This window comes from Geotrypetes seraphini, chromosome 11 (genome assembly GCF_902459505.1).
Source record: "Geotrypetes seraphini chromosome 11, aGeoSer1.1, whole genome shotgun sequence".
Classification (NCBI taxonomy): Eukaryota; Metazoa; Chordata; class Amphibia; order Gymnophiona; family Dermophiidae; genus Geotrypetes; species Geotrypetes seraphini.
The window spans coordinates 140,926,708-140,945,370 of record NC_047094.1 but is presented as its reverse complement, the minus strand read 5'-3'; positions in this window follow the sequence as shown (position 1 = coordinate 140,945,370).

The window sequence follows — 18,663 nt, the reverse complement described above, 5'->3', positions numbered from 1 at the left end:
ATATTCTCTTTGCTAAATCTCTTTTCTCTTGTTTTGATTTTGTTTGTCATTTTGTTGATATAAAGATGGATGAAAAACTCGGACTAAGGGCTAGATGCACTAAAGGCAGTCGGTAATACCAACTTGATCGCTGTTGGCCGAGTCTCTGACCGATTCTGGCTGAGTAATTGATGCACTACCAAGTTTGCATGCAAATAATTTGCACGGATGCTCTCCCCATGCATCACATGGGATACAGAGGGAGGAACCTAAGGCCCTGATTGGTTCAGATGCCTATGGCCCCTCCCAAGGCAGATTATTTCCAGGTTTAATGCCATGCCATGCAATGTCAAGCTCAAGAGTCTTGAGGTCACACTTGTAGACATCTTTGAATTACAGGTGTGGATGGCCAGTTGACCTTTTGGTGGAGGTTTAGCTCCCTGACCACATGATTGACATGCCTGAGTCATCTGAGGTATTTTTGTTCAAGCTGGATTACGATAACAGAACTATGAGCCCTGCTCCAAGACTTTCGTATTTGTCCCATGAAGAACATGCAGGGCATATCAAAATTGTTTAACCTTGTATCTTCATGTGAATTAGGGTGGGGCAAAGGCAGGGCTGGTATTTGCACATGTAATTTATAGAAGTCCATAAGTTACACTGAAAACCTAGCGGAAATGTTAGCGCCTAAATGTAGACGTTGGTCCCAACTTGTGCTAATGTTCTATTGCAGTAAATTCATGCATAAGTGCCCACACAGAGTGGGTACCGAAACAGTGGTACCCAATTCTAGAATTGCTCCTTATGTGACGTTATTGTGCAGAAATTACAACAGTTTAGGATGAAAAGCACTTTAGATTATTTAGACTAATATAACGTCTTATAATGGGACTTTCCAGGAAGCTGATTACAATGATACAAATACTGTGGAATATAGCAGCCAAGCTTATCTTTAGAAGATATAAGCATGAGAGGGTTACTGAATTATTATGTGAACTGCATCGGTTCCCTCATCGGTACTCAGGAATCATCCTTAAATTATTGTGTTTGATTTTTCAGGTCATATGTTACCTTTCCTGTCTTTTAATATATCTCATAAATCCTTAAGTTCAGCTGATTGGTTTCCTTTAGCATATGCTGTGAATTTACATTCTGTTAGAATGCTTCTGAAGTTATTTCCATACCAAGCTGTATTAAAACGGAATAATCTCTCATCAGAAACAAGAGGATGCATCTGTTATCTTGCTTTTTGAACTCTCCTGTTGAAAAGATTCTTGGGATTATTTTAGTTGGGGATTCTCGTATTTCATTGTTTGCTTAGCTGGATTTTAATCAGTTATTTTGATTACTTTGGTATTTCTTTCTTCAGTTTGAATTAGATCCATTTCATTTATGATCTTTTTTGAGAAACATAAAACGCACAAACAAGCAATGTAGATCATATTACAGAACATTGAACATACAGGAAATTCGACTAAAAATAGCAGTCAAGCCCTATATCGAATCTAATCTAATCTTTAGTCTTATATACCAGGTCAATCCAAGAGGGACTTGAACCAGTTAACAAAACATTATCTTAAGACATTGACAAGGCAATTTCACATTTATGCATCTAAGATTTTATTATTTAATTTCCTTCTCTAATAGTAGTCATTCTAACTGATCTGGTTCAAAAAAGATACAGCTTTCTCCTAGAAAGTATTTAAACATTTACGGCCCCTTTTACAAAGCTGTGGTAGTGAGCAAATGCGACACAGCCCGAAGGAATTGAATGAGTTGCATCGCATTTGCCACTCGGGTATTGCTACCGTGGCTATGTAAGAGAGGCCCTTAGTGGGAAATTTCAACAAGAAAATAGTTACAAGAGTTACCACCCTAGGCTTAAGCAATAAAAATGGCCTCCATCTAGCCTGTAGCCCTTGAAACAGCAGGAAATATCTGGTATTTGTAGTCTTCTATCAGCTTTGCTGAAATATTCTGCAAACTATTTTGGGTTTGCCCAGTTTTCAGAGCATTACAGTAGTACAATTTATGGAATTTTCTTCCAGGAACGTGTCCAAAACTTTGTTAAACCCAGCTATGTTAACTAATTTTGATATATTCTCTCGTAACATTTCAGAATTTAATTGTGCATTGATTGGAAAACATATTTTGTTCAATTTGCTTTAAATAGGCTTTTTAGTGACTTCAATTTGTGTCTCCTGGTCTTTATAGTTTTGGAAACAATAAACACCTTATTTGTGTTTACCTAGTCAACTCCACTAAGGATTTTGTCATTTCTTTCTTTATTCATTTCTTTAGCCCGTCCTCCTAAAGAACTGGTTACAAGAGACCATTCACAGTATAGAAAACACAGACTTAAGTGAGAGTACAGACTGGCGGACATAGTAGAGTTGATAAAACAGCAATTTACAGTACAAACATAAGATAACAAAAGGTAATGTAGCTTTGTGTTACAGGTGCGTACATAGTTGACTGTCCAGTGTCTGGTTTCCGTGGTTAGCACAATTTAGTTATACGGGGGTGGTATTTGAATTTCGGTATGTAGCACGATTTGGTTGTGGTTTGGTAGCTATTTCAGTTTTGTTTATGGTGGCACTTGAGTTTCAGTGGGAGTCCGTTTGGTATGCTTGGAGGTGCCATTGAGTTCCATCAGTCAGGGGTCATATCTTCCCTTAACCTTCTCTTTTCCAACTTGAAGAGCTTCATCCCCTCTCGTATCATTTTGTTCACCTATTATAGATGTGACTAGAATTGTACACTTTGTTGAAGGTGACGTCTATGAACACACAGAATCAACAAAAAAGTATTAGATGATTTGACTTATGGAGGAGATATGGTAACTCTAGAATGCAGCTGAGAAATATACGAAAGGCAATTACAGAAAGAGGATAGCTGGGACTGTTCTTCCTTGAGAAGAGGAGACTGCGAGGGGACATGATTGAGATTTTCAAAATACTGAAAGGCATCGACAAGATAGAACAGAAAAAAAAATTATTTACATTGTCCAACGTGACATGGACAAGAGGACATGGACTGAAACTAAGGGGTGACAAGCAGTGTTCCCTCTAAGCGGGCGGGTGTTGTGAGCAAACTTTTTTCACTGTGAGCTAAAAATATCGGGCGCCAGCAAGTTATGAGCCAAATAAATATGTTGCTTTCTACCACAGAACTTCCTTACGTTTGTATGGAATCTATCCCCTTTCAACTTTAGAGAGTGCCCTCTCGTTCTCCCTGCCTTAGCTACTAAGTCTATTCCCTTCAGTACCTTGAATGTTTCTATCATGTCCCCTCTCAATCTCCTCTGCTCAAGGGAGAAGAGGCCCAGTTTCTCTAATCTTTCGCTGTACGGCAACTCCTCCAGCCCCTTAACCATTTTAGTTGCTCTTCTCTGGATCCTTTCGAGTAGTACCGTGTCCTTCTTAAAGTACCAGTGCTGGACGCAGTACTCCAGGTGAGGGCGTACCATGGCCCGGTACAGCAGCATGATAACCTTCTCTGTCTCTTCAGTCCAGCATCTGCCCCTTCCATTCACTGTCTGTCTTTCCCTGCCATCTCTCCTCCTGCCCCCCCCCACCCCCCAATTTGGTCTAGCATCCATCATCTTCCTTCTGTTCCCCTCATGGTCTGGCATCTCTATCCTTCCCTCCCCCCTGTGGTTTTTAGCATATCTCTCTTCTCATTTCCTCCACTCAGATCTGATCATTCTCTGCTCTCTCTTCCCTTTTCTTCTCTGGTCTTCCTTCTCTATTTTCTGCCTCCATCTAAATTAAATTCTTTCTTACTATTTAGTCCCGTTTCCCTCTTTTCACTGTGTCTACACACAGCTTGTCACCCCTTTCCCTCACCCCTCCATTATCTTACTATTTTCTTCCCCCTTTATTTATCTCCTCCTTCCATCCAGTATGTGTTCTTTCCCCACTTCCATTCAGCATCTGCTCTCCCTTCTCAACTGACATCCATCTGCCTTCTGCTCTCTCTCCCTTCTTCTCACTTCCATCATCTGTCCCCTTCTCTCTCTCTCTCACCTCCTCCATTCCATCATCTGCCCCTTCTCTCTCTCTCTCTCTCCCCCCCCCCCCAACTTCCATCATCTGCCCCCCTTCCCCTCACCTTTGTGGGTCACTTTCTTTCCCCTGAGGGTGGCTCATGTCACAGGGGAAGCTTTGGCCGAGCAGAACCGCTTGATTGACAGTGGAACTTACTTGATTGATGTCGATGCTGGGGCCCGTTGCCGTTTGAAGGAAAAAAAAAAAGGTGGAAAAAAGGAACCTGTAAAGGCGAGAGGAAGGGAAACCTCCAGGACAGCTGCTTTTTGCCCTCCTTCAGCGGCCCAAGAGTTCAGACCAGCAGCGGCAGCTCTGTATGCTTTTAACTGCCGGGACTCCTGCCTTCCACCGCGTTTGCCTCCTGCCTTGTCTCCGCACCTCCAGACCAGCAGCGGCAGCTGTGTATGCTTTTAACTTCGGCACAGAGCTGCCCCTAATCAATAGTTTAGCGCGGTTTCATGAGGCAGCCTCGGGGCCTTTGATAGCCGGCCCGCTTCGATGATGCGATGTGGGCCGGCCTAGCAAAGGCCCCGAGGCTGCCTTATGAAACCGCGCTAAACTATTGATTAGGGGCAGCTCTGTGCCGAAGTTAAAAGCATACACAGCTGCCGCTGCTGGTCTGGAGGTGCGGAGACAAGGCAGGAGGCAAACGCGGTGGAAGGCAGGAGTCCCGGCACAGCGACTGCAACAGGAAGTTGCAAGTCAGCTGACGCCGGCCTTTCGTTGCGGCGGGGACCGAATCCTTCGCGGACCGGCAAGATTTTGTTTGCGGACCGGCGGTTGAAGAACTGTGCTCTACACTGTGTGCGCTGTGACGAGAAACATGTGCGCTGCGAGGTAATATTTTGTGCGCGTGCGCACGTCAACGCAGCTTAGCGGGAACACTGGTGACAAGTCCAGGACAAATGTCAGGAAGTTCTGCTTCACGCAGCGAGTGGTGGACACCTGGAATGTTCTCCCAGAGGAGGTTATTACGGAATCCACCGTTCTAGGATTCAAAAGTAAATTAGATGCACATCTCCTTACGAGAGGCATAGAGGGATATGGGGGACTGAAAATACATCAGGTGTATCACCGGACTCGATGGACCATGGGTCTGATCCGGAGATGGCAGTTCTTATGTTCAAACTCTGAGCAGGACCCAGAAGGAACTTGATGAACAAGTGAATTGATAAAGAAACCACAGAAATCCCATTTAGAATCAGCCAAGAAAATATGTGTTACCTAAAAGTCCCTACTACTAACTCATATAAAATAAAACTCACTTGCACACCAAGCAGGTCAAGACAAGCAAGTTATATTCATACATATGATACTTTCAAGATTTACAGTATTCAATAAACCATCCAAACGACAGAATTTAAGAGAAAGAGACATAATTAACACAATTAGGGAGTTCCTAAGCACTGTTCCCTCTTAGCCAGGCAGGAGTCCTCCACCTACACTCCTGCTTGTCCCTAGTGAATAAAACATACTATTGAAGCACCAGGCCCCATTGCAGGACAGCAAGCACTTTGAGGATTTACACACCCCACAGGCTCTATTTGCTTTTTCAGGTTTTGTCAGGTTCTCTGTGTCTTTGCATTATCATAGTTCAGACCCCCGAGGAATGAGTGGTTTCTGAAACAAGGACCATGTCAGGTCTGTGGACTCACACCTGAGAACCATATTTTTATGTTTTTATTTGCTTTTTTGAGTGCTACATTTTATCTTCTTTAGTAAAGATCAGTTTTTACACCTTATATATCGTATCTGCATTTTTTCCTTTGTTTTGGAGGTGATGAAACTGCCTCTCCTGTCAAATGCATTGGGCCATAGGTTTTCTGCAACATCTGGCTCAATCTATCCCTTTTGGAACTCAATGTGTCATTTACCCAAACTTTTCACCCATGCCAAATCTAGTCTCAATCGATTATGTTTTCTGAAAGTTAGGGATATTTTGCACCCAGACAAATGGACATTTTTTACCCTTTGGAGGTAAATGTATGAGGGGGAGCCTAATTAAATCATCTTTTTTTTTATTTAAGGAAGAACTTTGTTAAACAAATTGAATAAAACGGTGGGGAAATCCACTGCTTATTCCTAGGATAAGCAGCATAACATCTATTTTACTACTTGGGAGCTAGCTAGGTACTTAGCACCTGGGTTAGGACTTAGGACTGTTGGAAACATGGACCTTCAATTGGCTCTTAGGCATTGGTGGAATGAGGCATTATGACATCACAATCTCAGTTCTGGAATGTTGTTACTCTTTAGGGGTGGCCACTGTTGGAAACAGGATACTGGGTCTGTCCCAGTATGGCAGCTCTTATGTGAGCCAAGTCTAGGACAATCAAGCCATTGTGACATCACTGACGAGGTTGACTCTTAGGCATTGGTGGATGGACCATCAGTCTGTCCCATGATGGAAATCTTTGTGTTAATAGTACCCACACTTCACTCAAATTCCCTGTGCATGGCCACTGGAAAAGTGTGTTCCATCAGCTTTGCACCAGTCAGTATTTTATAAATGGTCATTTATAGATGTACTGTATGTGGCCATATTTGTGCACATATAATTAAACCACCAACAAAGTGGGGCATACTTTACCCCTTATATAATTACTCTCTCCATGTACCATGCCTTAGCAACATTCCCTTTGGTGGGGAAAAATAAAAACAAACCCCAATAGTTCAGCTGTAGAAAATATTTTATGGCTGCAATCTTTCAGGCTGATGAAAGCTCCAACACATGATGCCTACATCTAGTTGCTCTTCTCAGTTCTTCTGAGAAGACCATCCATCAGTATTTCAGCACCTTCCTGGATATTTGGTATGGGCGTCACTAAGACACAGTGCGCTTGCCAGACAGAAATGGAGAGGTTATTTTAAAACTTTCAACAGCTGAACTTCTAGTGTTCTCTTTGCAATAACTGTAACTTGAAACCAAGCTCAACATGGTCCATATTCCCTCCGGCTCAGATGTCAGTAGTATTCTCCCTTCTACATGGGCATCACCTGCCAGGGGAGGCAAAACAGGGTAAGAGAGAAACAAACTGAGTTGTGTAGAGTCCTGAGGACTACAGTGCACTGATTTCAGCTTAGGTTTTGCTTTAAGTGAGGAAACAACTCTTAGATGTGTTCATTAGTATCTGTGACACAGTAAATAACAGCAGGAAAAGACCCTCTGTTTGTGAACTGAAGACGGAAATAACTGTACAATTAACTTAAAATAACCAAATTGTAGGCTAAACTTGACTCTGTAGATCTATCATGTAAATTCATAATTTATTTGTCTATGCATTATTTATGTCAATGTTGTTACAAATGAACACATAACATTGCTCTATACTCTTTTGAAATGTTTGCATAAGTTTTCACTAGGAAATACTTCTTTACAGAAAGGGTGCTAGACGCATGGAAAAGTCTTCCGACAGAGGTGGTGGAGGTGAAGACTGTATCTGAATTCAAGACAGTGTGGGACAGGCACATGGGATCTCTTAGGGAGAGGCGGGGATAGTGGATGCTGCGAAGGGGCAAACTGGATGGGCCATTTGGCCTTTAGCTGCCATTGTCTTTCTAGGTTTCTTCGCTAAACTTTTTTGTTTGCTAAACATTTGGGAAATTAACTAGTTCAGCCAACCGAGTCAAGCTCCTCTTAGTTGATGACTCGGTGTATATAACTAAGTTTTAGTTTAGTTGAGTTTATACTGAAGTCCAATGTTTCATATAGAGATTCTCATGATTAATATTTGTCAAAAGACATCAGTAATTCTGCAGCCAGGAACTTTTCACTCAGACAGAGCAATTCACTTTCTCTCAGGGCAGCTGCTGAATACTTTTTAGCTGTGCTGGTTTCATAATATTTCACAAGTACACTTGCATGAGTGACAGTCATTTTCAAAATTTAGTTTTACTAAAAAAAAAAAGTGGATTGAATTATAGAGCAATAAAATTGGGGGTGGGGTGGGGACAAAAACATTAACCATGATTGCATTCATTGTAGTTTTGATACTTTGACTTTTTTACTTTTGCTTAAGTACTATGAACAACACTCCACCTACGTAGTCTCCATTATCATATAGCACTGGTAGCATATAAGAACATAAGAATAGCCATACTGGGTCCAGAGTACTTGGCCGAAACCCAAATAGTAGCAATGTTCCATGCTACCAATCCCAGGGCAAGCAATGGCTTCCCCCATGTCTATCTGAATAGCAAACTATGGATTTTCCTTTTCTGAACCCGTCTATGCTAAGCGCTGTTACATTTCCTTTGGCAACAAGTTCCAGAGCTTAACTATCCTTTGAATAAAAGATTATTTCCTCCTATTTGTTTTAAAGGTATTTGCATGTAACTTCATCATTATGAAAGAGTAAAAAATCGATTCACTTTACCCATTCTGCATTACTCAGGATTTTGCAGTCCTCAATCCTATTTCCTTTCAGTTCAGTGACATGGTAAGGATGAGCAGCGCCTGGGGTGATGGCCCCCTTCCCTTTCCCCATATCTATTAAACTTCTCCAGCATGAGCAGCATGCTGCCCACGTCGGTGTCAGCTTGCCTTTGACATCACTCCATAGATGTGGGTCCCGGAAGTGATGTCAGAGAGAGTGCCAAAACAGTGCAGGAGAGGAGCAGCAAGTGGGCAAGCAGGCGGGCAGGCGAGTGAATGAGCGTAGAGGAGGTGGGGTTCCACTGCGCCTTTAGGAAGACCACACCTCTATTACTATGCCACTGCCTGGAGGAACGCAGTTCTGAAACAAGGCAAGGTCAGCACACTGATTTAAGCCCCTGTGAAAGAATGGTGAATCATTCCCTCTCTCCCTCTTACCTGTCACAAATTATGGGCAACAGACAGACATTGCCTACGTGCAGAAGCAGGCCTCTGTCATGCACTGAGCTTAAGAGTGATCACGAGGTGCATACATTGAAACCTTTAGAATGTCACATGCGATGGTAAGCTTTTAGAATCATTAGATGTGTAAACAAGGGAATCACTTTATTGTAACCATTATAATGTATTCAGATGTCACGTGAGATGGTAGCCTTGAGAATCACATTAGATATGTAAACAATGGAGTTACCTTGGTGTAATCTGCACTGTAAATGCATGCTGAAACTGTAACCTTGCAAACCATTAGATAAGTAAATAAGGGAGTTAAGATACTCAATAAAAGGGTTAGAGGCCTTCCATTTAGGGACGCCTCATCCCAATCTGAGTCCTGTGTGAAGCCTCATTACTACAACTGCCTCTTTATCCATTGCTCAGATGAGAGGAGTTCTATCCCCTCCAATATTTTGGTCGCTTCTTTTTGAATGTTCTCTAATTCTGCTGTATCTTTTTTTGAGATATGGTGACCAGAATTGAACTTAATCCTCAAGGTGAGGTTGCACCATGAAATGATATAGAGGCATTATAATATTCTTGCTCTTATTTATCTAGCATCTTGTTTGCTTTATTGGCCACTGCCACCACACATTGGGCAGAAGGTATCAGCTTCTCCACAAAGACCCTCAAAGTCAGCCAACAATTCTACTTCAAAATTGCTTTTTCTTGTTTTCTCATCACTTCCAAGGTGAGCACCTTCTCCTCTCCAGTGCAAAAAAATTATTACTTTTCCTTTTCCTTACCCATCCCCAAACGATTAGGCTCAAACAGTCCCTAGCCTACTTGTATTCAGCTTGAGGGGGCATTTTACATTGAGGCAAAACAAAAAGAAATGCATCTTGCAATCTCGTTAAAATCCTAGTAGTGAAAAAATTACAGTTTAACTGACTTTTATTTCATCACCTAAAAATTAAAATGTGATTTTTACCTCTAGAAGCATCTAATTGCAAGACCATAAAAATCTTCAAAAAGAAAATTAATTGAATGTCTGCAAGAAGGTAATAGAGTTTTAGAATAGATTGCTCCAGTAATGGCTATTAGAAGTTCATCTCATAGAATCATTCTAAAAGTTTATATTTTCACATATTTGCCCATGTGCGACACACTTTCTAAATAATGCATTCCTACGCTGGAAACAGAGAACATTTTTTTTCATTATTATAATTAAGTTCCTACAACATAGGAAATTTAAAACAGCTGCTAGATTAACATGTCCCAGTGGAAAGTACTTCTAGAACAAAGGGTCATGATATCAGTCTAAAGGAAAGTAGAGCTGAGAATAAAACCTATAAATAATTGTATATGTCCATTAAATTATTCTATATCCTCATTTGGATACTATTGGTGTGATTCTAAAGAATTTCAAGGCTCTGTCCGGTATGATGAAGATGCAGTGTTTTAATTAAACTTGTGTTCAGAAGAGAGAGGAACCTGCAATGATTGTTTTCAAGTAGAAGTACTGATCAAGCTTATAGTATTAGTAAGGAAATGATACTACAATAAAATGAAATGTGCTGTATATATTAGAAAACAATTTGAGAAATGTAGCTCTCCGGCTTTTTCGAAAACATTTGAAAACTTGGCTATTCTCAAAAATGTAATATTTCCTCCTCTTTATTATACTAAGTCCCTCTAAACTTTCTCTATACTGTCCTGTATCCCTCATTGGAGTTCCTTCTCTATACCATTTCCTGAAAACTGTGCCGAGCTCTACGAATGTGGAGATGATGCGGTATACAAACTTAAGGTTTAGTTTAGTTTAGTTTAGTTTAACAAAAAACAAACAAAAGAGAGATCCAGCAGTCCACAGTGAATTAAATCCAACGAGAAAAGCATAAAAAAGACTGTGGATAAGATGTTCTGTAAATGATTTATATGATTTATTACTTTCCACAATAAAATCAACAAAGTCCAAATACAAATGTAATAGTTCAACTGGACCCTACCCCTTCCTCAGGGGTCCAATTGATGTTAAAACACAAAAATAATAATAATAAAAGGGACTAAAGGCAAAAGACTTGTCTTGAGCAATAAGCCAAGATAGAGTGACTCCAGGTATCTAATTGCCTTTGTTATTATAATAGCAGTAAACTAAAACCAAATATTCGATACCAGTGCCAGACTTGGTCCAGCACTGAATATCCAGGAGTATGGCAGATTGAATATTGTCTGGTAAATCTTAGACTGTTCTAAATCCATGTGATACAGAGCCAGTCAGTAGCCATGGCAGCCCAATGGTTAATTTCCTGCACCTGCTTTTTGTTTATCTGCCCATACAGTCCACATTCTATGGGTTTTGCTATCAACTATACAAAAAGGACCTCATGGCATTCTCTGTAGGGATACCAGACATCTGGTAAAGCCTGGATATGTCCTCTTTTTAGAGGACTGTCTGGTGTCCCGGACAGACTTTCCAAAACCCAGCAGTTTGGGTTTTGGAAAGCCCCGCCGAGCTCTGGCTGCATCTGGAGTGCATCTGAGCATGCCCAGATGATGTCACACTCGTCTGCACATGCTCCAGGTCCTCTAGTCATGGCCTGAGCTTGTTGGGGAAGAAGAGAGGAGGTTTGTGAGGGCAGGACTGGAGGCTGAACTGGGAGGGGCTGGACAGAACAGGGCGGAGCTGAAGGCAGAACTGGATGGGGTTGAAGTAGAACAGGGCTGTAGGGTGTGTCCGGATTTATGTGGCCCAAAAACTGGTAACTCTAATTCTAAGGAAATTACAGGTCGCAATATAAGGATAAGTCAGCCACACATGGGTGTCACCGACAGCTCCCATTTGTTGGATAAGCTCTCCAATAGTTTAAGGAGTGTTTTGTTTTTCTCTCTCTGGGACCCCAGAAACTCCCCCTTCCCTCCTCAGTCTATAGTTTTTGCCTATTCTCAACGATCGGTTCTTCACACAGTTCTCCACCTCGTGATAATGCCAGATTCATCACAAAAGTGCCCCGGCTGCAGGAAAAGGATGAGTCCATTGGATTCTCATGATTTATGCATCCACTGCCTGCCTTGCTTGCATTGCAACTCTTAAAGCCTTATCCCTGTATACTACTTACATGTACTCGAAGTCCCTGCATTGTAACTTTTACTCTGTCTCTCTCCCTCCCTACAAATATTCATGCATTCAAAGACTTAATTGTTATTTTTTTCGCTGACTGTCCAGCTCTTCTTATTGTAAACCGCCTCGAACTACTATGGCTTTGGCGGTATATAAAAATATAATAATTATTATTATTATTGTGTCCACATGTCTCCGTGCGCATGCAAACTCCGACGATGGGCGCTGAAGGAGGTGAGTAGATAATTCAGTGGAGAACTAGCCGTTGAGAGCAGGCATGCCTAGAGGGGTCCCAGCACCACAAAACCGCAGAGAGGGAGAGAGAAAGAAATAAACCCTTTCTGAGCTGTTGGAGAGCTTATCTGACAAATGGCAGCTGTCGGCTGACTTACCCAGCTTTCCAAAGAGAACCTATGTTACAGGTAAGTAACTGCACTTTCCTTCTCAGTGTCTCATCTATACTTAGCTTCTCCCAGCATAAGCTAAATCTGCTTTACACACATTCATGATGTATTGCAGTAATACGCCAGCAAAAATACCCTAGACTGTTCTGTGCCATCTGTTCTGTGAAATTTGGAGGTGTGTAAAATAATAATGTACAGAAATAAATGATCAGATATTCCCTGAGCTAGCTAAAGGATGACATTTTTTGTGACATAAGGAAAAAACACCTCCAGGCAAGGGCTCAGGAATTTTGTAGTATAATTATTAGGGCCAAAAGCTCTCAAAAGGTTTCTGTTTCATGGGGATAGTGAACAGAGTTAATAATATCCTGGATATTCAATATCAGGCCATTTCCAGGAGAGGGGGGAGCTGGACTGCCCCGGGTGCTATTTTGGTGGGGACATTGGCACCTCTCCGCCCCCCATGCCATGCTCGCACCTTCCCTTCCCCACCCTCCTGTACCTCTTTTAAATCTTTGCAAGTGTGAGCAACTACTCTAGCCTGGCTCCCTCTGATATCACTTCTGGGTTGCAGGGCCAGGAAGTGATGTCAGAGGGAAAGCTAGAGAAGCTGCTCGTGCTGGCAAAAATGTAAAGAGTTTCGGGGTTGGGAAGGGAGGACACGACAGGAGCAGGGGGGAGCAGAGAGAAGGGTGTGGGGGTGGTGCCACCACCCCAGATGCCTCCTACCCTCACTGGGCCACTGATCCTGGTTTATGCGACCAGTTAACTGCTTCAGCAACACTGCAGAGAGACAGGATGTAACCACAGAAATGCTGACTCCACCCACACAATAGCGGTCTGGGGATATTTTGCCCCACCCAGGAGTTAAATGTGGATAGCCCTGAAGAAGTTCATTCAATCACTAGGAATATCAGCTGCTCAGGCTCCTACGCTTGGTTGCAAATAAGTCGAAATGTAGCAGCTCAGTTTGAATGGAATTTGGGGCCTCTGTTTTTTACCCCATCCATAATTCTGACAGTCAGGTTCCAAAATCTAAGCTCTAAGTTTTCTTTTCTTTTTTATATAAGCCTCTTGGAGATAAATCAGCCAATAAAAACATAATTTTTCCACTGTGATCAAATCACAACTTTTCGCTAGAATATGATAAGCACATAAGTCCAATACTGAGAATAGGATGAACCCAGACAAATGGAGTTTTATGAATTCCAAATACAAGCCAATGCCTGACACTAATTTTGTTGTAAGCCTGATTAGTTGCAATTGTGTTTAATTTGCGGGTTTGCCTGGAGCCCCTAAGCTGCAAATTAAAATCTGAACAGCAGTAATTCAGTTTCCTCCTGGTGTCAAACTGTCTAATCACACCTGGAAAGTTAAAATGTTGCTGTTATTTAGAATGAAGGTTGGTTAGAAAACCTCAGGCAGATTTTTTAATTATTTCCCGTAAATATAAACACAAGCAGAATTTCAATTGCAAATCTGAAAGGAGGCACACGTCCTTCCATTAATATCTATGCATCACACTCGGGGACACTTACCCCATCGCTAGCAGTTTCTAGTGCAGGGAGCTGTGCTGAATGGGCCATTGAGTTCCTATGACAGATGGGAGCAGCGCGGGCCATTCACGCGGCTCCATGTGCTAGAAACTGCTAGCGTGGTTTCGTAGAAGAGGGGGTTAGAGAACAGAGGATCCTACATTGAAAAACATACATTTCATTAAAATTGAAAAAGCACCTATTTGGATAAATCCTCTTGAAATGCAAACTTACCAAACCATAACAACCCTAAGCAACCTATGAAAAGACAGTGTCTCTATCCATCCTGTCCAGCATCTCTCCTCTGTCTATGTCCCTTTCCCTACTGCCCCCATGTTCAGCATCTGCTCTCTGAATCCCTATCCCTCAATGTGTATCCAGCATCACACCTCCATGTCTCTATGTCTAGCATTACTTCTCTGTGTTCCTGTCCCTCCCCATGTTCAGCCTCTCCCCCTCTTCCCTGTATTCTGCACACTTCTCAGAAAGCATCTCCTTCTATCTCCCCTGCCATCTTTTACTCCCTCCATCCCACCTTGAGTTCAGTGTCTCTCTTCCCCCATCCAATCTCCTTCTTTCTTTTCCCTCCACTGCCCCACCCCAGGTCCGTTCTCTCTCTCTCTCTCTCTCCATGGGTCCAATATTTCTTTCTCTCTTTTTTCTCTTCACTTACCCCCCCCCCCCCTCCCAGGGTTCAGCATCTCTCTTTCCCTCCTTCCATTAGTCCAGTGTCTCCTTCTCCTTTTCTCACCCCTTCTTTGGATCTCTCTCTCCCCTCCCCCTTGTCCAGCACCTCCTCCTCCATGTGAGTCCAATAAATCTCTCCCTCCCCAGTCCCCACCCACATTATAGGAACAATTTGATAAAATAGGTGGTAACATTTACATGTCTGTTAGATGCCAAATTCCAGCCCAAGCACTATTCTGTAAATATGAGAATGCTTACATATAAATACTGTGCATCAGAAGCAAGAAGACTGGTCACTCTCCCAAATGGAAAACAACTCTAATGCAAAAATTTTTTTTTTTCCCCAAAGCCTGCTCCCCTCTAAGGACAAAACCTGGCTTTGTTACAGCTGTGCATATCTCCCCTTCCTTCTGCCCTATGAAGGAAAATACCATAGGTGGTTCTACCAGGTCCCCTGTATCAGGATTGCATTTTACCATATACAGGTACAAGATCCTTTACTCAAACTCCTTGGGCCCAGGCATAGTTTGGTTTTTGGAACTTTCAGCACTATAGAAATGATAAGTAGTCCTACTGTAGTAATGTTAAATCTGAAAAATAAAGCAAACATTAAACACTTCAGACATAAATGAAGGGTCAATTTTTGGTTTTTGGAGCTTTTTAGTTTTCGGAATTTCAGATAAAGGATCTTGTATCTGTACAAGTGAAAATGACTTTATAAAATCACCCCATAACAGTTTCTGCTTGACTTGATTTGATATCCCACCTTTCCTAACAATGTTACAAAGATGTTTACAATAAAACAATCATACAAAGGAATTCAACAAGAACATCTCAAGAAAGATTTAGTGGCGCTAGAAAAAGTTCAAAGAGCGACCAAGATGGTAAAGGGGATGGAACTCCTCTCGTATAAGGAAAGACTAATACAGTTAGGGCTCTTCAGCTTGGAAAAGAGACGGCTGAGGGGAGATAAAATCCTGAGTGGAGTAGAACAGGTACAAGTGGATCGATTTTCGCTCCGTCAAAAATTACAAGGACTAGGGGACACTCAAAGTTACAGGGAAATACTTTTAAAACCAGTAGGAGGAAATATTTTTTCACTCAGAGAATAGTTAAGGTCTGGAACGCGTTGCCAGAGGATGTGGTAAGAGCGGATAGCGTAGCTGGGTTTAAGAAAGGTTTGGACAAGTTCCTGGAGGAAAAGTCCATAGTCTGTTATTGAGAAAGACATGGGGAAAGCCTCTAGCATGGAATGTTGCCAGTTCTTGGGTTTTGGCCAGGTACTAAGGACCTGGATTGGCCACCGTGAGAATGGGCTACTGGGCTTGATGGACCTTGATGACCCAGAAAGGCTCTTCTTATGTTCTTATCATTTGGTCTAGGATAGAGAAGCGCAATCAATAGAGAAAAATGTTTCTAGACTAGCGTAGGCGCACATGAGCAGTGCAGGTCTAATACTTTCCTCTGTTCAGCAGGAGTTTTACCATTGTAAGTGGTATTAGATGGGGAAAATAGGGCTCGAGGTAGCTGCTTGAGAGAATCCCTGATAAGAGCTGGATGAACCTAAGAATAGTGACCATGCATGGAAAGAAGTAGTGCCTTTCCCCTCACCAAACACAAATGAAAACAAGGTTGGAGACCGACAGAGTCCGCCTCTGTTTACAGGTTTTGCCATATAAATTCCCTTCGTGCTTTAAGCCTGCGCTTCCAGCCAGTTTCTGTTCCACAGAGCTGTATTTCTGAACCCAGTTGTCACATTTGGGTTATCTATTTGCCATGAGGGACTAGTCTCTTATTCAGACGGAAATTTCTATCAGGAAAAATGCTCTTTGTACCTGGCTGCTGAGAAAATATTAGCTATTTGTAGCTACTTCAGGCTCTTAACCTGGTCAATTAAAGGCCATCTTTCACCAATAAATGTCTCTTTGGACTGATGTGAAACATATTTAATGTTTCTGCACAGTTTCTTGAGTATTTATTCTTTCCTTGAGGCAATCACATTTCCTGAGCCACTTGACACAAAATGCTCTGCCAGACCAAATCAACTTTGCATCACATTTCAGCATTAAGAAAATGCAATGCAATGAAACAGACATGACACCCAGGTAAACAATAGCAGGTCATTATTGAATTCAGCAGCACTCACTAAGAGGGCAATTTTATGAAGCATTTTTTTACATGCATGAATGAGTTTTCTATCCTGCCCTCCCCAAAGTGCTCAGAACGGTTACAGGCTAATATACGTAATGTACAGTTTACAGGTTGCAACTTGCCCTGGTTACAAAGCAGGATTTTTCAGTACAAGTTTTTATCCTAATGTGACACATATACATTTCAATGTAATCTATCGGTCGTGGGTGGGGGAGTTAGGTAAGAGGTAAAGTTGAGGAGTCCTTCAAGGGGGCAGTTTGATTCCAATGGGTAGGTTTGCAGTTGAAGGGTACCACCAGGGGGCTTTTTGAGGCATAGTTCATCCTGTTAGGCATGTATGAATGAAGCTTGGTCATCATATAGCCTGCCGCCATGTTGTGTAACAATTTGAATGCTAGCATCAGGCCCTTGAAGACACAACGTGTTGCTACTGGCAGCCAGTGAGCCAACAATAGAGCCTGGGAGAGAGGGTCTCGGACACGGAGGTTTTGTAGAAGTCTGATTGCTCTGCCAGAATGGGGATGTCCAAGGTGGTCTTTTTGGGGTAATGTTTACAAAAAGTTTCAAATGGATGAGGCATTCCAGCTTGCTGCGTCTCTCTGAGTGAACATTTCCTGCCGCCAGCTTCGTGATTGACCATTTAAAGCTCTTCCTTACAGAATCTACACCTGTCTGATGCATCAGGTTTTTCTATGCTTCTTCTGGCATAGCAGAGACTTTGGGCCAATTCTAGTTTTAGACTCACTTTCCTAATATTAGAAGTCCTTGATTTCAGCCATCAAAATCGTTGGTGCATCAGGATTGGCATAAGATTTCCCTCCAGGTGGGGGTGGGGGGGGGGCTACTGGAGCTTCCAGTGTTGATCTATGTGGTAGTAATCTTATATTGGGAAAATTGTAAACATTTCAGTAATTTATTTGAAATGTTAATCAAAAAACTAGCTAGTTGAATTTAGTTAAAAATTTATTAGAAAAACTAATTAGGCTAATGCATTCAATGTTTTCAAATGAAATTATTGCCAGGGGAATTCTGAACTTCTTCCTTATAACAGAAATGAGGGTCCTCTGTATTCTTAGCAAGTATTAGGTGGAAGATTAAAAAATAATGAGAAAAAAAATCATACAACATGATTTGCTTATATTATTTCTTATTTTATTGATATGAACACTTTTTAGAATCCCCTTTACAGTAAGTCAGACCAGTGTACTACCATTATTTCTAATTCTTTCAGAACAAAGCTTATAAGGCAAATAAAGCATTCAACTTCTTCAGAGAGGCGAGAGAGTCCCCACCCCACATCCACTGGAAAACCAGAGGGTTAAGAATCCAGGCAGACGTGATAACATTGTACCAATTTTACGTAGATTTACAGAGAGACGAGATAGATATTAAACAGGGTAGGAGATAGAGGGGAACCCTGAGGTAATCCGCAGTTGTTGTTCCAGCTGTAGGAGAGTTTGTCATAAGAACATAAGAACATAAGCAGTGCCTCCGCCGGGTCAGACCACAGGTCCATCCTGCCCAGCAGTCCGCTCCCGCGGCGGCCCAAACAGGTCAAGACCTGTCTGAATCCCCAGAGGGGGTCCCCTTGCCACCCTGGTTTCCCATTTAAGTCCTAGCTTCCCATCGAAGTCCTAACCCTCCAGTCTTGCACATGCACGACCTGGTTGGGTTTCTATACTTATTACCTGGTTAGCTTTCTATACCTGTGATACATCCCAGCACCTCTCTCAGTATCCCACGATCCCTTTATCCCTCAGGAATCCGTCCAATCCCTGTTTGAATCCTTGTACCGTACTCTGCCTGATCACTTCCTCCGGTAGCGCATTCCAAATGTCCACGACCCTTTGGGTGAAAAAAAACTTCCTTGCATTTGTTTTGAACCTATCTCCCTTCAGTTTCTCCGAATGCCCCCTCGTACCTGTTG